Source organism: Protopterus annectens, chromosome 10.part0, assembly GCF_019279795.1.
Source record: "Protopterus annectens isolate FY-2018-M chromosome 10.part0, PAN1.0, whole genome shotgun sequence".
Taxonomy (NCBI): domain Eukaryota; kingdom Metazoa; phylum Chordata; order Ceratodontiformes; family Protopteridae; genus Protopterus; species Protopterus annectens.
The window spans coordinates 768,020,067-768,043,882 of record NC_056744.1 but is presented as its reverse complement, the minus strand read 5'-3'; the positions used below and the strand labels follow the sequence as shown (position 1 = coordinate 768,043,882).

Here is a 23,816-nt window from a genome sequence, read left to right as displayed (position 1 = left end):
GAAGTGTTACTGTCCAACAATATAAATAATCGAGGAGTAGCAGTGTAACGGAAGTGGGAAGATGTTATGCTTGAATACATTTGTGCCACACTTTTTTTTTTTTTTTTAAGTCTCATAATGAGACTGATATGTCCCCCCTCTGGGCCAGTAATTAAGGAGACTGAATCCTCACCACTGACACCGGTGAGTGACGTTCACTTTGAACAAAGATAGCGACACACACTATTTCCAGATGCATCTCTCTGCATCAAGCACAGTTTCTCTTAAAAGCACACAGAGAACCCACTCAGTCCAGTGTGTGTGTGTGCGTGGGGGGAGGGGGGGCTATCACTATTCATAGGACTACAAATTGACATCCTTATAGAAACCTTCAGTTTAGTCACCTTCTTTGGCTGGAGGTTTGTTTTAAGCTATCACAGGAATTATACAGTCTCTAAGTGATACATGTATGTGAGCGTCATTTAGGGAAAAATGCAAGAAGCATTGTAGTTACAGAAGGTGTGTAAGACTCTTGTGACTCGCACTGCTGCCATTGTATGTCAGTGGATTGGGAAAACAGTACAACTTCCTTATGTTTGTTATAACTCATATAAAGGGGATTTTAAATGGATCCTAGGAAGGAGACATGAAACAGTAAAACAAGATAATAATATGTTGGGCTCTGTGGTGGCCATTTTGTGGAAAATATATTAAAATGTGATGAGAAACACTTGGGATTAATTTATTGCATTAAAATTTACATCCAAGCTGAAGTTTTCCTTCAATAACAATGATTTTGGTCCGTGTTCTTTCATTGTTACTGTTTCTCTGAATAGCTGTTTTCTGGTTAAATATGATGTCTGTGGGAATTTTCAATGGTTAGTGACATTCTAGAAAGTCACTATCAAGTGTGCCAAAACAGGAGTCTCTCAACTGGTTATTACTTGCAGTGCTTTGTTTTTGTGAAGATGAGTATAGTTGATTCTGAATGTAAGGTATTTAATGCAAGTATATTATTCAGATGAATTAGACATGTGAGAGTTTTTGTGAAGGCTAAAAAATGTGCTAGACAATGTACTGCTCTTCCATAGCAGGTCAGTCATCTGCTAGTTATTAGTATGTCAAAAGATGAGGCAGACACACGCAGATTGGAAACACAGGAAGATCCTAGTGAAAGAGTGCAGGGTATTACATTAGAAAAGTCTGGATGAAACCAAGGCATTTATCAATGCCAGAAAAAAAATGTCAGTTTCTACAGTGGGAGCGATGTAAGTCACAAGCATCTTACACACCTTCTATAACAAGAATGCTTTTTTTCCCTAAATGACCCTCATGTATATGTATATATATATATATATATATATATATATATATATATATATATATATATCACTTAGATATTGTATAATTGTTGTGATAGCTTAACTCCAACCAAAGAAAGTGGCAACTGCAGGCTTTTGTAAGGATGTCAGTTTGTAGTCCTGCAAGTACTAATAGATGCCCACACATGCACCCACTTCTGGTGTGTTAAAGCTATTACTACAATCCATGAACTGGTAACATACACTTTAAAGAACCTTTTTTACCATTCATTCACATCTGTAGTAGGAAGATGAATTTTATGTCTGCAGATACCTTCTCATTAAATGTGGACCAGTCATCAAAAGTCATCCTTTAATTCAAGATTTTGCTGTGCTGTACCCAGCTGGATGTTTCCTGTTCCTATTTTGAAGTGAATTAGATAATACTGCCATATGAAAGTGTTCACATATTTTCTCCATCATGTGTAGAAATGCAGTGATGTGATATTTCGAGAAAGAGAGAGAGTTTGTGTGTGTGGCCAGGTCTATAATTTGCAATGATGGAGTGAGAGAGTTACTTAGTGCTAATATTTATAAACCTTTAGATAGCATTTTGCTCAGTTTGCAATACTTGTTTAGGGTTGCTTGTTAGATTTGCCAAAAGATTTGAGGTTTGTGAAGTGGCTGATTTGGACCTTCATGATAAATATGACACCATGAGAGCTGCTACATTATTAATAGCAAGCAGTATACATGCATTTAGGCTATTAGTCTACATTGATCAGCAATTGGTAATATTAGAGAGTAAGGCAAGGAGAATTAGTTAAGATTGAGTACAGTGCCTCAGAGTGAGGAAAGGCTGCATTGAAGAGTTCATCAAAACAAAGATGGCTGTCTGAATTGGATTCACACTAAAGTAATTAGAGTTGAAAGCATACTGGTTGCCTCTGTCATTTAAAGTTTGCAAATGTAGTAAAGCTGAAATAGAGATGCCCTGTAAATGGCCAATTGATCTTAATAGATCATGATGTTATGAAGGTACATTGCAACAGGGGCTGCAGTTTACAGATGTGATCAAGGAGTGAAGAAGAATATAAATTGACTTTTTCAACACTTTTGAAACTGTTTTTCCCAGACAGCATGTGTGTGTTTATAAGTGTGAAGAATGTGATAGCTGCAGTAAAAGAACTGACGCATTTAACATATGATGGCCCAGTTATTAGACTTATGAACTAGGCCTTGCATCAAAGACAAAGCCCTGCAGCTTTATATCTGCATTTGAAAGATTGTATAACTGTTTCATGCATGTTCATAACATATGTGTTTGACTTTGACTTTACTGTGTGTGTGTGTATGTGTGTGTATGTATGTATGTGTATATATATATATATATATATATATATATATATATATATATATATATAAATGTGTGTGTGTGTGTATATGTATGTATATATGTATATATATATATATATATATATATATATATATATATATATATATACACACACACACACACATATATCTATTTATATATACTTATGAGTGTAAGTAAAAATGTTGACGCATCAGAATGCAGACAAAACCCACATTAATATGATAGCAAAAAAAAATTACTACTGTGATCAATTTGCATTAAAAATATATTCAAATAAAAAAAAATACTAAAACCCGTCAATACCATAGAACATGGTTTGTCTGAATAGTGATAGTGTTTTGGAAAGGGTTTTTCGAAGTTAAGGAGCAGCAGCACCTTACTGATGTATGCTAATCCTAATCCTTATCCTAACCCTGCACCTTATCTTAGAAAAACTCTCTACCACTGCCAGTATAGAAGACGAGCTCAAACACAGGAAGATGCACCAACAAGCATACTCAGTAGTAAAGCTATTTCCTTACCTAATTCTTACTGTAACCTGCCAACATTCACTCATATTCCTAGCTATAATACCAACCTATTTACCTTTGTCAACATTTTGACCTGTCAACATTCACTGCCCTTCTGAGTGTTAATATACTGAATGACTGACAGTATTTATATAGGTCTATATTAACGCATTCAAGCCTCTGGCTCCTATTTTTGTATACTTTCAGTTCACACCTATATGTCCGTAAGGCTTCCGGAATTTTTTTGGTCCAGCTACTTTAACTAAGTGGCTTACTAGCAATAGGTAGTATTAGAAAGGGCAAGGTGTTGCTAACAAAATGACAGCAAGGTTATTAGTCCAGGATGTTCTGCAGTGGAGAAATTAATCTTTGTTTGACACTTAGTTATCCATATTTTCATATTTATGTTCTTATTTTTGTAACCGAGAGACCTACATGTTATTGAGATTTATGTTGTGAAATAATTTGCGAGACAGGAAAATTCACTGTCTGTTCTGGTTTATATCACACTATACTGGGCATATTGCTAGTTTTAGTAATTATGAAAATAAGCAATATAGCAATTATGAAAATAAGCAATATTTCCACATGTACTTAATGCTTCAAACAACAATTGACTTAAACTGTTGCATGACATTGGGTGAAACCTTAAATGTTGTTGAAGAGACTTTCTTTGATATTTGCAGTGTAAGTTGCATATCTTGAGATATCCAGTATTTGTTTTGCTAATTGTAAAATTAAGCATAGGTTTTCATATTTCTATAAGTATCTCAGTAAACGTGTACTTGGGGGAATTTCTTGTCATGTGAAAACTTATGTCTGGTTAGCAAAAGGTTACAACAATATGTCTTGGTTGTACAGTTTTCAAGATATGAAAATTTGTGAAAGTTTAGAAAAAGTATAATTTGAGGTTTGTGTGCATTATACTATATTACAGTATTTATGGAAAATACTATGAATGACACTATTATCACAGTAAGAAATACTTCTTACTAATATTGCTATTTGTATAGTTTTAATAGCTTTTATTCATAAAATTACAGTTTATATTATGCTTTTAAGTTTATTTTTCAGAAAATGCTCTGAAATGCAAGATGTGTAGGCTGCTAGTGGTGTGACATTCTACACCCCCATAGGTTTTAATGAGTTACGTGATTGAATGCTCAGATGAGCAAATGACAGAATATCAGGCTGGGAAGGTAGAAGACCCGAAACATTCTGCTGTGTAGTATTGCTGTACAGTGGGAATCATGGTATTGCACATTACACCTCTGTGGTGCATGGTCCAAGTTAGAATGTGTGTGTGTGTGTGTGTGTGTGTGTGTGTGTGTGTGTGTGTGTGTATGTATGTATGTATATATATATATATATATATATATATATATATATATATATAAAACAAGAGGGTGTGGGGGTGCACGGTGTCTTGCCCCTGCAAAAACAGATGATGTTAAAGACCTGTTATCTTTAATCTTCCAGGTCTTTGACTTTCCTGGCTCAGTATTTCTGTTCAGTATAGATGGATATAGGTAGATGCATATGTGTGTATAGTGTTGAACACGCACAATTTAAATTTTACATGTGTAGTACCCTAAAATAGAGACTGAGATTGTCTGGAGAACCAAAAAAGTAGGTTCTGCTGCTTTAATGAATGGTACTGTGTTATGCTGCATGTTTCAGACCATTGAACTGGAATGTTGTTGAAGGTATGTGCAAAGCGGTTTGCTTGTTTGTGCATAGTGCTATGTAAAATACAAAGAGTACAAGTCAGTTTTGACACCTTTAACATAGTGGCTTCTTTACTTGAGGGAGAATAGTAAATATGTCAGTGTTTGGATAGTGAACAAATTAAACAATATTAGGTAATGAGTTTTGAGTGAAGAAGTGTTTTTGGATGTAGACTGTTAAGCTGAATCTTGCGTTTGTATTATTGTTATATTACACGTTACAGTAATCTATCTTATAGTTGCTATTTGGAGATTACAGAAAAGAAGGGGGTAAAGATCAGATCACAAAGCAAAGTTAAAGGATGTTTTTATGAAAAGGTTGTAATCAAAAAGGTATTTCTTACTGTTGAAAACCACTTCACAAACTGTATGAAATAATTGCCAGAATTTTTTAGATGCAAAAAAAAATAAGATTTTTCCCACAATCTGCCTCTAGATTTTTTTGCAGACTTATCAATTTAAAAAAAAAATAAAAAAACTTGGCATGCTGTGTAGGACATTTTTTTACTTGTTTTTTACAGATGTTCTTGAATATGTTTGTACAAATGCCTTTTAGTTCTTCCTGTATGGAAGGCATTGCAATTTGTAAGTTGTGTAACTGCCATATAAACAACCCCCGTGGTGGGTAGAATCTTTAGAATATTGTGAGTTGCCTTGCCCTCTACATCATCTTAAAACATCAAAGTTAAGATTTTAGATAACACTGTTTTTGATATTTAAGAAATGTATTTTATGAATTTTATTGGGTGGTGGGTTTGAGGTCACATGACTGGATTTCATTATGTATTGAATGTATTTGCCTATATGCACGTTTCTGAAAAAGTCTGCTGTAAGGGTGAAAGCGCTAAAACTTGATTTAAATTCTGGCAATTATTCCATCCAGTGTGTGGAGTGGTTTTCCATTGGTTGTCTTTTGCACATAATTTTAGTGCATTAATTTCATGCAGTTAATATTTAGATGCGGGTGCTTTCCTTACTGGTGTAGTTATCAGTAAGTATTGTATGGGTAGGATCAGTAACCTACCTATTAGATTTTAATAAAATGGTCTGGGAAATAGAGTATAATTGAAAGCATTTAAATGATGCCCTGTTTACAGAGCAATGGTTGTTTTGTAATAAGTACATTTTAGAACTGAGGAACAGTTGCAAAGCTAATGGGCATGACAGCATTTGATAACAGTTGGTATATACAATAAATAAAAGGCATGATTTTTTAGATGTGCAAAGTGAATTAGCGACCAACAAGTAAAAGTAAAGAAGTTCTTTATTTGGCTGATGTAACTTTACAGTGTTGGTGAGGATCCTATCCAGAGGGGGACCCTGCTCACATCTCGTGAGTGAAGATGTATGAGAATATGGGTTAAGATGTCTAACTTGCTTTTACTGCTTGATTCCAGCCATGCAGAATTGCTTCTTTTTCCACTAGTGGAATTTAAATGTTGCAAGCCTTCTGTACAGCAAGTAGTGAGACTGATTTTAGAAAGGTTTGATTTGATCAAGCTAATAGAAGGAACAGGAGTATATGATAGGGGAGCAGTAAGTATGTGGCAATTTTAAAGATAGAGGTAGTATGATTTTTTTTTTAATACATGTGATTGTATGTTTGAGTTTGGATGAATGGTTGTCTGCCAGGGAGTCGGTGCTTTGGGGATTACAGAAGTTTATGAGGCCCCTTTATTTGTATGCAGTAGGGCTATTTAAGTTGGATAATATCACTGTAGTCCAATATTTTGAAACTAGTGCAGTATTGGCTAAAAAGCTACCATCAAAGGAGGGGTTACTGAGCATGGGAGGAAATGCCAGCTATATTTAGACTAGAATGTCAGAAACTGTGTTAATTTGTCATTTGGCATTCTCTAGGCAGAAAACTGCATACTAGTGTACAGAAGATATCCGGAAAATTGGAAAGGAAGCTCTTGTTTAAGAGCATGCATTCTGAAGAGGTAATTATATTACTATTTTGTGAGATGTGGTTTTACTTGAATCAAGACAGCTTAGACCCATAACGAGTGGCATACTATCTTGAAGTGTTTTGCAGCCTTCTGTTTTCTCTGAGGTCGGACTAAACAAGTCATTTCAAGGTCTGTTTTGTTTCTCTGGGTTTATTCCCAGCAATGGGATAGAATTTACTCCAGCAAACACATCTGTTTTCAAACGAGCATTATGACAACAGGATTGACCATTTTAAAGTTTACTCAAAGCAAGCATTTCAGATTACTTATCCCATGCAAATATTTCATTAAGAAAGAATATTGCAGGTTTGCTTAATGTGTATTTTAAATGTTTTGTGTCCTATAACCATATCCTTCACAGTAAGAAGAAAATATCTGACTGTCTAAGTAGTTTGTTTTCCCGATAGGAATTTGAGCAATATTGACAATAAGACAAAAACTAACACACTATAGGAGAGAGGTCAAATATTAAAGCTGTATTTCCCATCATCTAAACTTTTAAGACTAAATTTTTCAAGAACTTGTGCGTAGCATGATTTAGGAATTATTTATTAAGATATAAATAGGCTATATTAGATGCATGCAGACATCAGTAGGATGTAACTGTAGGAAATGCCTGACATCACTAGGCTGTAATGAGTTAACAGACTGTTGCTGTGTTGAGGATTCCACTTGTAATATCAGAAGCCTAAGCAGTGGAATGAGTTGGGTTTATTGATGGGAATTATTGTCACAGTGACTGCTGCAACTGTTTGAAAGTGCATATATAGCAAGTGTGTTTGGCCTTGTATTTATTTATTTATTTAGTTGGTTGGTTATCGGGAAGCAGAAGCATAGCTGGCTCAACTGCCGCCATATGATAGTCCCATGAACTAGCGCCTCACCCCCTCAGCTATTCAAGTTAAGAGCAAAAACACTGACGTCTGCAAAACTTGCAGGATACTGCCATGCTCCTTGCAGACACTACCCAGTGCCCCCCCCCCCCCAGTAAAGAATCAAAAATGTGTTCCTTCTACTGGCACACCAGCCAGATGGCTAGATACTCAACACAAGCCTCCCAGCCCAGCCATTTAGGTCCCATTTCTGTGCTCTGCCCCTACCCTCCTTCACATTTTAGTAAAAAAAAGAAAAAAAAATTTAAACTGCAGCAAATTGCCTGCTGTAAATGTAGCAAAGAGTTGTTGCAGTTTATACCATCCAAGGAGTGCTACCATACTCAGGTTTTAGTTTAACAACAACAAAAAAAAACCTTTGCTGTTTAACTGTTTAAACTGTAGCAAACTGTTGCTACAGTTTATACCCTGCACAGAGTGTTGTAGCACTCACGTTTTACTTCAGGAATTATTTTACTTTTAAACTGTAGCAAATGGCTTGTTACAGTTTACACACAGAGCACTACAGCATTCAAGTTTGACCATAAATGCAATCCTGTTTTTTAAAAAACAGTATTGCACTAAAGAATGATTGAGAGGCTGGATGGCCACTCACACCCCTTTGCACTTTGTCCCGGGGAAGTTGCCCTTTTTACCCCACCCTGGCAACGCTACTACTGAGAAGGTCTAGCTGGGTCATGCAAGAACCCTTTTCAGTGAAGAACCAGGGAGAAAAGCTCCAAAAACATATTTAGAGAGTGAAAAACTTAAAGATTATAGCGGCTCTTTGTGAGTACAAACTATATTGGAAATGGTGATTACAAATTCAGTGTAGACTAGATGTTAAGGTGAATGTGGTATGTGGTAAGTGGCAGTTGAAGGAAAAGTGTAAAAAGAATAGAAAAAAATGGGGGGTTGCAGTAGAGGAAGTACTTAGGGCCATACATATTGCCAAAGTGAAGAGGTGCAAGTTATACTGTGTTTGGAAACTGGGAAGATGGCGAGGCTTGAGATGTGCGGAAGGAATTCTTCTTCTTCTTCTTTCGGCTTTTCCCGGTTAGGGGTCGCCACAGCGGATCACCTTGTCCACACATTGAATGGCAGTGGAGTTTTACGGTGTCGAGTTGCCAGCCCGGCGCCCAACCTTCCACAGAAGGCACACTCACACGCACACCTAGGGCCAATTTAGAGTGTCCAATCCACCTGCAGCATGTCTTTGGGATGTGGGAGGAAACCGGAGCACCCGGAGGAAACCCACGCGACCACAGGGAGGACATGCAGACTCCGCACAGAAGGCACCCCAGCCGAGGATTGAACCAGAGAACCTCTTGCTGTGAGGCGGCAATGCTAACCACTGCACCACCGTGGCCGCCCTAGATGTGTGGAAGGAATGGACTTCCATATTTTATGAACCAGAATTGAAAAGAAATGAATGTTTTGTACAGGGTAGGTGACTTGAGGAGTGGGGAGTAAATTTATTGATGACAAAGTCCCTTATAGCTTTAGTGTATGTTTTGAGAATGAATTTTCCTGGCAGGCATGGGACAGTATTCAGAAGAGTTATAGAGTAAAGATGCTAACATAAAATTTGAATGGAGATGCATGGGCAGAATTTTTGCTTTAGGTGAGAAGCCAAAAAGGTGCTCCCATTTGAGGGAGGAAATGCATCTTGAAGCTTTGCAACTTTTGCTGTTTTGGGGGAAATGGATGGTATATATATGGGAGTGGCAGTGGAGGGAATAAGATGTTTAAAAATCTTTGTATTCAGTACTGAAGTAGAGTTTTCATTTTCTAATTAAAGTTGCAAATAGTTTTATTGGCATTTTCTTTTAAGCTGAGAGATGGGTCAATCTAAACCGCTAGGTAAATACAACCTAAGAGAACTGTATAGGTGGAGGATGGTTATAATTTAAGCAGTAAAGGTGCAAGAATGTTTTTATAAGTAGTATTAGAATTTTTTTCTGAAGTTTTGTAGGTGAGGCATGCCAGTATAACAGAATACAGATGATTACAGCTGACTGTGTTTTAATATGATTTTGTGTGTAGGAAACTTCAGGTTTAGAACATTTTTTCCCTAAAAACCTTATCAAGGAAACCCTTTAAGATATCATGGAATCATTGTATAAAGTCATTGTAGCAGAACAGCGTCATATAGCTTTTCTGTTGTACTTGCAAGTAACTCTGCATTTTTATTTTTAACCTCAAACGGTATGCCAGTATGTGTATATACTTCAGCTGCACAGAGCCAGTCTTAGGTTGATTGGGTGTAATAGATCTCCATGGCTGTTGGTGCCCCTCACTTGTCACTGCTGGCCATACCTCTCAAGTAAACCACCTTTATTGGTAATTGCTGATTTTAAGCCTAATTTTAAAGGCTGTCAATAAATACCAATCCAAAACCTTTAAAAATGTACTTTCTTTATAAAGCAGTTTAGGTAGATTACAATGGTAACTAACATGTAATGCATACCTGTCAGCTGTCCCTGATCACTTTTGCCCTGTCCCTCATTTTTTTTCCTCTATCAAAATGTAAGCCAAAATCTATTTTGCTTTTAATACAGTAGAGAGTTGATTATCGAAACTAATTGGGACCTAGGGTAGTTTGGATAATCAGACTGTTCGGATAATCGAACATTTAATTGAACTGGATTAAAAAAAAAACTTCTAAAATTTTTTTGTTGAACATTAAACAAGAAAAATAAAACAAATTTACTGTAAGTACAGAACAGTACAGTATAGGTATATTATTATACTGTAGTTAAATATTTATTTTCCAAATTACAGCGTAAGCGATACCAAACGGGAGTTAGTAGGGACGTACTCAGGACTGCAGCATCCACCCCCTTTAAAGTACAACACAGTACAGTATTAGCAGTCCATCTACATACTGTGGGAGTAGAACTCATGGCCTTCTGCATGAAAAGCAAATATACTACCTGTTGTGCTACTAACAATACTTTTAAATATTTTAGCACAGTACTGATATTTACTAAGCAGTTACACATTGCAAACAGACTTGGCATAAGCAGCACTAAACTTCTCTTCCCCAGAAGCTCTCAGCTCTTTGTTAAATGCCTTTGACACTCGCTCTCTTGTAAAATGCATTTGACACTCAACCATATCCCTCAATTTTATAGCACAAGGAATCTGGAAAAAGCCAAAATTTATGGAGGGGGGGCCCAGAACCAGAACCAGGGATGCATTTTAACTATTGCATTTATAATCTTAGAAAGTTGCTAGAGTAAAAGGTTTTGTGTTACCATGCATTTCCTGAAAGATAGGAAGACAAACTTAAATGGCTGTCATGTAGTGAATTCAGTCCTCACTTATTTGCCAGAAAACCACAAATTTTAAGAAGAACAGATCAAAAGTATAACCCAAAAAATCCAGACAATCTGTGAAAATCTGGACAGTTGAGAGCTATGCACGGAACTTCTTGAAACACAAGTGGTGGTAGGAGTAGAGAATTCAGGATCTTGTTTCTCGCACCTAAGGTACAAGGTTTGAGCCTGAGCAAAGTAATGCTAACCACCCTGTCCCTAACTGGGGCATTTCCACACACAGTTGTAGACTAAGTAGAAGCAGCAATGAACGGAATGTTAAATTCCGCATGGTAGGAAGAACAGGTGAAGCAGCAACAGCAACAAATGTTAAATGTCACAAAGTAGGAAAGACGCACGTATAGATGCAACACTTAGGAAGGCTGTGTTCGGATAATTGAAATTCGTATAATTGAAGCTCTACTGTAGTATAATATATATTCTAGATACCCAATCTAAATTAAGTCCAGTAGGCTGCAGGAGTCAGACTAGGGGAGAACAGAGATGTGACTCACCAAAATGTCCCAAATTGGGTCTGCAGTTGCTAAGGCTGTCCCTGCTACTGTGAGCTGTGTAGTGTCTTTTTTAAAGTAAGACACTGAGTATTTCATCTTTAACTACCTTGACTGTGAACTTCTAATTACTGGAAATCTGATGGAGTTTGTTTTGACTAAAAAATTTCTGACCTTGACCTAGAGTCCTCTTGTTAGCTTTAACACGAAGTGACTTGGTATGAGAACTATATTTTTAATGTCATGCTGAACAGTGTCCATGACTCACCATTCCAGAGAAGAAAAGAACCAGACATCACATTAATTGCTCCCCCTTTTTCCACTGACCTTTTAGATGTACAGTGAACAGTAAGTAGTAATTCCATTGCTGGTCTATATGTATGGTAGGAATAAAATGCTTGTTATTGCTGTATGCCATCCTCTATTCAGCTGGGTGTTCTTTTCCTGCATAACAAACGGAGCTACCATTAGATGACCTTAGTGCAGACTAAATGTGTTCTGTACTTGCATAGTCTAACCAGAACACAGCATATGCTTTACTAGATACCACTTATCCTTAATGTAGTTGGTATTATAGCTGCACAGTGAACATTGCCAAGTTCTCTTTAGAGTTGATTTATTTAAAACTGATTGTAGGACTCTTCACAGCTCTAAATTACTGTTTTTTAGCAGCCTTCATTGATGTCCTTGACATTAAGTGAGCATATAGCAGCTTCATACCAGCCAGCTGTCTTGTCTCTGACGGTCATTGTTGGCATCTCTACAGTCTTAGATTAGGTCGGTGATTCCCTAGCAAGAGTACAAAATCCTTTTTCATGTAAACAGTGTCACGCAAGAGTAATAGGGCTGATGCTTCTTCTGACATCAGACTTTTTGTGGAAGACCGATAACCCTTACTCCCTTCCCATGCAGGTGACTTTACTTCCTTCATCCTCAAACTTCATACATTTCTGTTCTAATAGAATTTTGGGGCCCAGGCAGACCATGAACACAGTAGCCTAACTAATGGAAGTCCGTCTTGACCAGGTATAACTCTTTAAGCATTTAGCTATCATGGTTCTTGCAGAATAGGTGTGGTCATCTCCATACATTTTTGGTGGCTTTTCACAAGTTTCTGGCTGTCCATCAAAGTATCATCAGTGCAAAAGGTTAAGAAAGCTGTAATAAACACTTGTGTAGACTTAAACTGGATTTTTGCTGCTGCATCCAGAAACATGGTAGCTACAAATTAGAACCATTGTAATCTGCAGCCTCACAGCTTTACTTGCGCAGCATTACTTATGCTGTTATCACTAGCTTTCGAAAGCAAACTCCACTACTTCCAAACCACTGTATTGAGCGCATGGTATTCTAATGCTGCTGATGAAAGTAAATGGGTCTTCCCGATATTTAAATGTGAAAGAAATATATAAATTGTAACAATGAATGAAGTAATGTTTTGGTTTAAGTGAAACCTAGCAATCTTCTTAGTATGTTTGGTGTGACCAAGACAGAACAAGGATTACTTATGCTTCAGTTCTTTTTGTTGGCTAAGAATAGCTCTAGCAGAACCATGACAAGGACAGTAAAGAAGCGTTTGGCTTTCTGACCGTTAATTCACAAGCTGAATAGCCGAAGTAAGAATAGATACTAAGACATTAATAGTACACCAGAAAAACTTGATTGCCTATAATATATGCTTTCTCCTACCTGCTTGGATGATCATCAGAGCTTATTTTGCCAGCAGGTTTTTATTTTTTAAGTTCATACACACATTAAACTAGAAACAAAATAGTTTCCACCGCCCAGATTCTTAAATACATAAAATCGCACACAACATTTGTACTGTATATAGCTTTGATCTTTTCTGTATTCCATCTGGTTATAAGAAAGTCAGCATCTTTTTGGTAATCTTTTGTCTGCATTCTTACTTTCTGTGCTACTTCTGTCTGCTTTCTTACTTAGTCCTATTTTATTGGTTATTCCATTATGACATTTCAGTCTTCTTCTTTTTTTTTTTTTTGTGGCACTTTTCTCTTTCCAGATTCCATTCCATCCTTTTTTCTTGCCCCCTCACCTGTTCTTTGTTTCCTGTGTTCTTAAACTTTCTCAGCCCACCCACCTTGATGCTCTTCCCATCCAATGGAACACCCTTTCTTTGTCCAATAACTTCCCCTCCTTGACTGCTGTGGTCTCCCTTACTGCTAGTATTCCTGTAATTTTTTTTTGTTAATCTTGCTGGTGCCTCATGTCAGTTTTCTAGAATAGCTTCCAGAACTGCAAATCAAACTTGAGGGTATAGCTTGACCTTGACTTGGTAGAGCTTTAAACATTACCTCTGCTTCTAGAGCTTACCTTCCTAAAGAAAATACATCTTCAGAAAATTACTCAAGAAGCCTTTAACTCTGTTGAAAGTTGGCTACAGAATCCCCCCCCCAAAAAAAAACCTAAATTACTTTTTTTTTTCAGAATTCCATTTTCATGAAAAAAGAACTTTAAAATGTCTGTCTTCCTTAAATAATGATGTGATTGAAGTTACCTCAGACACAAAATGCGGCATGACAATTGACGACAATCTTAAATTCGATTTTACATATCCACAACAGCATCACAAAAACCCATCAAAAGCTAGCCATCCTACATACAGTAAAAAAAATTCCATACAGACTCTGCTGAGGTAACTCTAGCTACCACTTACCTCTATGTGGAACCCCGATCATGACCAACCTACAAGCCTCACTTAGTTCTAAACTTGAACAGTGCTATAACAAAATTGCCAGATTTGCTTTCCACAAACCTTACCAGACCTAATGCTGTTTAGCACTAAAAGCACTTAACTGACTTGAGCTTCCTCACCACCTGTCTTGTACTCCGCTCACCTTAACCCATAAAGTTGTCCATACCCCATTCACCTGCTCAGCAATTAATCACATACTTCAATACTGCCTTCCAAATTGTCCCTTTCAAGCAAATAAACAACTGCTTACCATCTGCAAACCCCAAAGGGCTGCTGGGATCTGTGTCTATTCCAGTAGTATACATAGAACTTGGAATACAATTCCTATATGAATCAGGTCTGTCCCACACTTTCCTATATGCCTCCTGTCTAATACACTTCATCACCTTTATTATACCTCCTTTTAAAGCACTTAATCACTTAACCTGCTTATCAACCAGCTTATACAATTCTAATATCTCACTTTATTGTACTTCTTAAACTACTATACCTACTTGTAATTAGCAAGCAAATTACTATTCCATTACTACTTTTCTGTTAACACTCAAACTTGCTCATCTCCTGTAATACCTCACTCTGTTGTATTTCTTAAATTACTCAAACATATGTTATATGCCACTCTTCTATCTATAACATCTAAGTACAAAGCTTGTAAATTTTTAATGTTTGTGAATGTCTGTACAAATTCTATTATTGCTATTATGCTGTGTATTCAGTAAAACTGCATTGTAAAAATGTGTTATTTTAAATATAGATTGCATTAAATATGATCCGTTGTAGCTTTGCTTCTCTGTCCTCTGCAGTAAAAGGGTACATAAGCACAGCTGAACTTTCCTGGTAAACAATAAACAAACCTAGGACCTACTGCTGCTGACACTGTCGTCTTACTTTGTTTCTGATGATGTCAGCCCATTGTCAAGTACCCTTGGATCATAATCTTGCTCCTTTGATATCACTTCCACTGCCCCAACTGATACTACTTAGCATGGTTGTTTGTGCTCTAGATACTGTACTTGTCTGCAGTGAATTTCAAGATTTCAGGTGGTGCCTTTCTTCCCCATTTGGTCTGGCTTTCAAAAGCCTTCCTTTTGTATAGTGCAGTGTAACTTGAAGAATGACACAAGGCTAAAATCTGCATGCAGGACTTCAAAGGATGTTATGTTGCTCTTCAGGTGCTACCATGGTAGTAACAATATGTAGTTTTTCATACAGTGGCTCCTGAGCGTTTGTCTGTAGGCTACAGCGGTGTAACACCATGAGATGAAACGGAGCCATTGACATTCGTGCTGTCAAGCAGAATCTTGGCACTTAGTGCAGCAGTTGTATATGGCCAAGTTTTTGGTCAATCTGTTGTAGCTATCATAAGATGATTGGTGCAGCTCCTTTGATCTTCTTCAGTACTAGAACTGAGGATTGAGAAATGGAAGGGAAGAAAATAAATCTGAATAGTATACCTAGACCACCTGAAGGAATTTGTCATAGAAGTGAGTATATACTGTAACTTAATGAGCAAAAAATCAATCAATCAATCAAACAAATTTTGGTGAATGGAAAACCAGGTAACTTTCTAATTAAAAAAAAAAAAATCTGTACAAAATCAGCTTGCAAGCTGAAGCAGTTGTTAGCTTTGGAAAGCAAATTCCAACTCCCTAGACAAAGTCAACATTAAGTTTTGTCCATGCAAAAAACTCTTCTTTTGAAAGCTGTCAAATCTTTGGACTTTTGTAGTTTCCTGTCTTCTTTCATGAACAGTTCAGTTGTTGTCCATCTTACCATTCAGGCTGTCACCATCATTAGTACTGTAGAGAAATTTAGCAGAAAATTAGAAGCAAGATTGGTAGAAATTCAACTGTTACATTAATTTTTAATACAGCTGATCAGAGTTAAAATTAGAGACTAATTTAAAATCTTACTAAAGGACAACCAACTAATTTAGCTATTGTTAAACAAATTCAGACACCCCTGTGAGCTTTGGGTTGGGGAAGAAATACCTTGCTATATTATTCATTTGACTTTCCTCTGGTAATTGGGGTTCACAGTAATGCTGATTTCAGGTTTGCCTGAATTAAGGCACAGAGCTACAGGATAGGAGTTTGGTGAATTGCATGGTTCACCTGCAGTTTAACTCAGGCCTTGCAATATGGTTCTAGTATTGTGAAGGTACCAGAAGCTTGCTTGTACTTGAATCTCCTTGCATTAGAATTAAAGGAAAGCACACTTACTTTTTTAAGCTCAACTTCTCACATACTTTGCAGAGGAATTTGTTTCTGCCTGCATGACATATCCTAGACACAGATCAATCTGTAGTTTACCCCATCGGTTACTGCTGTTAATCCTAGACGGGCAGTTAATCCTGCTAATTTCATGAACACAGAAGCTGCTATAAAAAGGCAGAAAGCTGTGGATCTGTTTTCCATTGTTTTTATTGCAAAAAGGAGAACTTAACACACCCTTTCATAGCAAAACAAAAAGCAGTTGAATCAGTCAAAGGTTTAAAGGCAGCTGTCATTTGTTCTGACAAATTTACATAAGCAGCAACACTGTATTGAAATGCTAAGCTTTAAATGTTAGCTATTTGTGATAGTTTATATGTTAAGATAACTTAAATGTAGTATCAAAGATTTCTGTGTTATTTAGAGACAAGTCAGAACAATATGATTTCTTGAATCAGCACATTTACCATTTTCAAGACCTCCCCACAGGACAGAACTGCCGAAAGAGAGAGAGGTGGCAACCCTATTGACTAGGAGCACTGAAAATGCTCATAAAAAGGTCCTCTCTTTTTTTTGTGACATCTTCCCGGAGGGGGATGCATATCTGGTACACACAGATCCTTTGTATGAGATCCCCACTGACTTTGAGTCCGTCCTTACATTTAGAGTGCACGAGCATTTTGTAGTCTACAAAAGAAATGTGACCATTGGTGGCAGCTGTGTTAAATGCGCGCACACACAGACACACAGACACACAGACACACACAGAGACACACAGAGACACACACACACACAGACACACACACAGACACACACACAGACACACACACAGACACACACACAGACACACACACAGACACACACACAGACACACACACAGACACACACACAGACACACACAGACACACACACAGACACACACAGACACAGACACACACACTGAGAGACAGACACACACACACTGAGAGACAGACACACACACACTGAGAGACAGACACACACACACTGAGAGACAGACATGTATTTAAACACAGTACTGCATCCCACATATGGTACTCTAAATGCTGCATACATTTTTATACAGTCACACACGTGTTTTGTGTAGACACACAGTTGCACAAAATTTCCATTTTGATTTCTTTTTCTTTAAAGGCCATGAAGTACACAAAGGCATATAATGTAGTTATGTATATACACGTGCGCACACACACTCGCATGTTTTTTGCACACACCAAGTTCTACTTTTATCAACAGACTGTGTGCTGTGTAGGTCTATTATAATCTTCTCACTGTGATACTCCTGCTGATTCTTCTGCTGTGCACACTACTTGACCCCTCCCTTTTTCCTCCCATTTACTGTAACAAATATATACACTTTTCCAAAGCTTTGCATTTACTTTATATTCTACTTCCCTGATGCTCTACTAAATCTGCTTTTGAATTCATGCAGATAAACAGACACCTTTAGGTACTGACCTGTGCTAGCTGGTTGATTGTTTTTCTCTTCTCACAGCTTTCTCCAAGTCCTGGTCCATAACCCCCCCTTTTTCTTGTTCTCCTAACATAACTCTAGTGTAAGTTTTCAAGCCCTGTCAAACCTGTTTTCTCACAACTTTCTCCAAGCCCTGGCTCCCTTCTCTTGGTCTCCTAACTTAATCTTATTGTAAGCTTCCCAGCCCCGTCAATCCTGTCTATTCCCTCCCTCTTCTTCTTGATAGTTTACTTGAGAGTTTACTTATTCCTCCCCTGAGATGCGGCACAATATTTAAATACTAAAAACCTCTGCCTGACTACACTCTGCTTCTGTCTGTCCCATGGGCATCCCTCAGTAGTGTGCACAACTGTAAGTACCATTTGTACTTATGATTGTACTTGCATATTGAATAAAAAAATCTGATTTAGAAAGGCACCATCTTTTGACTTAGCTTTTCTGCCCTTGCTTCATAGGCATCCCCAATAGTGTACTTGCTTATACCATATTCCATTCTTTTTTAATTAGTACTCTATTGAGTCATAATTTACTGCATGTCCCTTTCTAAAACCCCTGGCATAACTGCATTATTTTCTTACTTCACAGAGAAATGTAGTTCCCCATTGGTGCATAAATAATAAAAACAAACAGAACATTCAAACCAAAACGATAGGTTGCCCTATTTCTGTAGTTGCTTACCTTCTCACTGATAATTTTCTGTTTGGCGACTGCTGCTCCTCTTGGAAGGTGTAACCCACTCTGTTCGCCCTTTGGGCTCACTCTGCTCCCCTACCCTGCCCCCAAATCTCACCCGCCCCCACTACCTGTACATTTATACATCCCCTGACTCCTCCCCACCCAACACCTCTCCAATCACAATACGCCTAAGCCAAACCCCACCCACCTGTAGATCTGAATCACCCCAAACATCCACCCCCCCTACAATGCTCTACATAACATAGCTCCCTATAAACCCCATTTGCCCTACTAATCTCACTCTCTTCTCTTACCTATCTCACACTTTTTCCCAACCCTTGTCATAACTCTCACAAACTCTCCACTACATCTTGCCATCAACCTCACTTCCCATCCTACTCATCCATCTCACATGAACTCTTTACCTCTAACCTAATCTATTTTTTCAAACCCCCCCCGTACTCTCCTCTTAAATGTGGTAGCAGAAAATCACTACTCTCACACAACCCAAGTTACTCTTGCCCAACACATTGCCTCACTCTTCTACTCCACCACATCTCTCTCTCACTAGCCGGCAACATCCACCCCAACCCTGGACCCATCCCCAACATCAGTCTCACCAAACCCTTCACTCAACCCACAAACTCAAAGTCCATTCACCTTACAACACTTAATGCACAAAGCCTAAAAAACAAAATCACTAAACTCCATGCCTGGCTCTCCCATAACCACTCCATTACTGCCTTTTCTGAAACCTAGCTGAAAATCTATATTAAAGATAGCAAAATCCTACCACCCGGTTTCCAAATCATTTGCAATGACAAGAGTCCACAAAAAAGGAGGTGGAGTAGCAGTAATCTACCCCACCTCCTATACCATAACTCCCTACTCCAACAAAATACCAACCTTTGCCAACACTGCAATTATAATAGGCTTACTAAAAATAAACAACCACAAGTCTATATGTATCGCTGATCTCTATATTCCCCTGGTGATAATATCAAAACTCTTGGTTTTCCTCCAATATAAAAAATGAAACCTATATACTCGGTGATACTAGTATTCCAGTTGATGTTGGTAACTCTGAAGCCCTGTCCCACACAGTCAACCTGTACAACTTCTCCCAACCAATACAATCTCCATCCAGGCCAAATAAAGATGGTACCTCTGGTACCATCATTGACTGGATCCTAACAACTCACCCAAACCTTATCACCAAACATTACCTGATACTCTCAGTGATCATGTACCAGCCTTCGCCGACCGTCTCTCATCTTAACTGCATAAACAACACCACTACATCCAAACCCGCAACCTCTCCTCTCCTCTTTCAACCCTTTGACTTTCTCCGAGTGCTTAAAACATATTGACTGGTCCCTTCAAAAACCCTTCCTCTAGATGATGCTGTTTCCTGCATTAACCAATCAATCCTAACCCTTCTCAGTCTGCAAGTACACCCAGAACCAAATGCATCAAAATCAATCCCTGCCCATAGTTATCAAAAGATACTAAAGTAGTGGAAACAATATCAAAAACACAAAAACCCTAGCACCCTCCTAGAGTATAAGCAGCTACGAAACTCCACAAAAAAACTAAAAACCGCAAAGCCCACTACTCCAAACTCCAGTCCTTGCACTCAACAAATCCCCCAAAATTCTGGGACTCCATCTCATCCATGCTGCATACTACTAACAAAGAAAACCCCTGCCCATACCCCAACATCTCCAACCTTGAAACAGCCAGCCAGTTCAACTCATTCTTCATAGACTGCATAGCTAAACTATCAGCCTCCTTCTCACCCTCCCTCCTCCATCACCACTCCTCCCTGCCCCAACCACCACCCCAATCATCAACCTTCCTCCATATCCTTCTGCCTCAAGCCCATCCCCACAAGCACCTGTAAAAAGACTTCTCCTCAAACTCTGTTGCAATGCACCCAACAACCTTCCACCCACCTTCCTCAATCAATCAATCTGCAGACAGCATTGCCTATCCCATCTCTATTCTTATAAATAGATCCATACAAGAATCATACGTCCCTTCTATCTGGTGCCATGCTTACATCATCCCCCTCCACAAAGGTGGCAAAAATACTGATATCACCAACTTCAGGCCTATTGCCATCCTTTCCCCTCTTTCTAAAATACTAGAGAAAAACAATACAAGCACAACTCATGGCACACCTAACACTAAACAATCTCCTCTCCCCTACCCAACACTGCTTCCACTCTGGCCACAGCACCATGACTGCCTTTCTTTCCTTTCTTGAAACCATAAACCTCAAACTTGACCCAGGCAAGTTCATGTCCACACTATTCCTAGATCTGTCAGAGACCTCTGACACCATCTCACACACCCTACTTATATCCCAACTCTTCACCCTACACTTCTCTCCCACCACCATCTCCTGGATTTCCAGCTACATGTCCAACCGTCAACAAGCTGTCCATTGGAAAACTTCAACCTCCCCCTTCCTTCTCACACCCACATGTGTCTCACAAGGTTCTGTTCTTGGCCCTCTTCTCTTCAACGTATTCATTAACAACTTTCACCATCCATCCCAGACTAGTCTATCATCCAGTATGCAGATGACTCCGTCATCTGCTCAGCCTTCTCCGATGAGCTCCTAGCAAAAACCCAACTAGCCTTCACCAAAACAGAAACCTGGATGCAGTCTAAATATCTGGCACTAAATGCAAATAAAACCAAACTAATGTTTTTCTCCCTACCAAAAACTCCATTGGCAAATCCACATTCACCATACAGAGCCAAATCAACACCCTCCTTGAAATTGTTCCCAACACCAAGCTTCTTGGCATCATTATTGATGAACTAAAATTTGACACCCACATCTGCTCTGCAATCGAGAGAACCCACCAAAAGTTAGGCCTCCTCTGCAGGCACAAACAGCTTCCTAAGCCCCTCTACCCATCAAACTCTTGCATCCACCTTCCTACTCCCCTCCCTTATGTATGGTGCCCCTCTTTTAACCAATCTCCATCTTGGCCTTTGGTCTAAACTTGAATCCTGTTACCACATCTCCAAATTTGCAACTAATTCAAAATCTCATCCCAACACTGCCACTCCCTCCTCACCCTCAACTGGCTTGAACTACCCAACTACCTCAGTTACATACAACTCACCATTGCCCACAAGCTCATCTTTAAACCTGCCAACTGCCCATCTCTCACTACTTCCTTAAAACGTACATTCCCAACTGCTCACTCGGATCCAAACACTAAAACCTCCTTCAGGTCCACAAACCTGCATGACCTCCCGGCCATCTACTGCTGTCCCACTCTTTTTTTAGCCAAACAGTGGAACTCTCTCCCCACACACCTCCTCAACCTACCTAACCATACAAATTTCAAATCTCAGCTACACTCTCCTCTTTCTTCCAAATGGGAATGCCCTTGCCACTCTCCAGCTTAACCCTCCCCCAATTCTACCTTGTACTGACTCATCCAACTACCTTTACTATTACTTCATCCCACCCAAAACAATCCCTCCCCTACCAAAAATGAATTTTCTCTCTAATATCTATTGTAATATACTCTCCAGTCTCAATTATACTATTACCCTAGCCATGATTAATATTTTCCTAACCTACTAATGGCTAGTAGCTATATATTTTGAAGTGTTAAACCTACAATTGAGTTTATAACAAAAATATTCACTTTATGTAAATGTTGAAATTTCTGTATTGAATTATGTCTTTCATTTTTGTAACATTGTGACATGCCAATTGCAAATATCATGGATCTTATCTGTAAGTGTTTAATTAGCTGTATGAACTATATCCCTTTGTAACATGTGAAATGTAACTTGCAATTATTGTGGAGCTTTTCTCCCTGGGCCTCCACTGAAAACGGGCTCTTATTGGCCCAGTGGACTTCCCCAGTCATCAAACTTAAATAAATAAATATGTGTATGTGTGTGCGTGTGTGCGTGTGTGTGTGTGTATACGTGTATATATAATATATATAATATATATATACACACACACACACACACACACACATATATATATATATATATATATATATATATATATGTGTGTGTGTGTGTATATATATATATATATATATATATATATATATATATATATATATATATATATATATATATATAAAATATTCCAAACACACAGCATGGCTAGGTGTATAAATTAAGTATTCGACCATAAAGCAAAAATAAATATTCCACAGAAAAAGATCAATACTTCAACCATAGGCAAATACATCTCAATGTCAGTCCATCCAGTTTAAAATAAAGTAAGGCACACTTTAATCTTCCATAGAGCTCAGTTAAACAAGGTTAGTGCTTTCATGGTTGTATCACACCACTTCATCAGACCATTTATACACCTAGCTGTGCTGTGTGTGTTTGGAATTTTCATTGACTTTGGTGCTAAGATGAGTGTGACTATGGCAGACAACAGTTACTCTAACCAACAGGCTGGAAGCTCCAGGAATGAAATAATGTCGGAGAAAGGTGAGCTACAAAGTAATAGTGACAATTCCATACTAAAGAAGTTGTTAAAAAATAAAGACAATCCCTTGTTAAATCCTAATTTTGCCAGTAAAAACAAGGGAAGTGAACAGTTTGAAATTGATTATACTCAATTTCTTAGAGACATTCATAAGCTGGAGGATGCATTATATAAATTAAAGAGACTTCAAACACAGCGCTATCACCTTGAAGCCTGTTTAAAACATAAGGTGATACCGAGAGGTTTAAGAGTATTAAAAATGCCAACGTAAGGTGAAAAACAACCTAAGCTATTATCTAGATGGCAACAACTGAATCTAGAAATTAGCTTTAATTATATACGTTTGTTAATCGAATTTGGAGAAAGGGAAGAATGTGATATAAGTAAAGAGATGCAACAAAATGAACATGAAATACATGCTAAATATCCGCAAAGTTTTGTAAGTGAAAGAATTCAAACACTGGCTGAATCCGTGATCGCATTTGAGAACAAGATGCTAAGGCAAAAACTACACACACTTGAACGGGATATAGCAGATTTTAAGGGGGGCCATGTATTCATTTGGCCCAAACAACGTTTCCAATCCAATGAACATCAGAAAATGACCTTAAAAGAAACAACAGTAGGAGAGCAGATGACATCAATGAATACTGGGCTGAAAAGCTTCAATGACGAAGG

The 23,816-nt window shown here is 38.1% G+C and overlaps 1 protein-coding gene across 1 annotated transcript in view; it reads left to right on the top strand.

The window, feature by feature from the left end:
- Positions 1-23,816, top strand: part of SLC35D1 (solute carrier family 35 member D1) — a 467,863-nt gene that overhangs the window by 189,153 nt on the left and 254,894 nt on the right. The window lies entirely within an intron of this gene.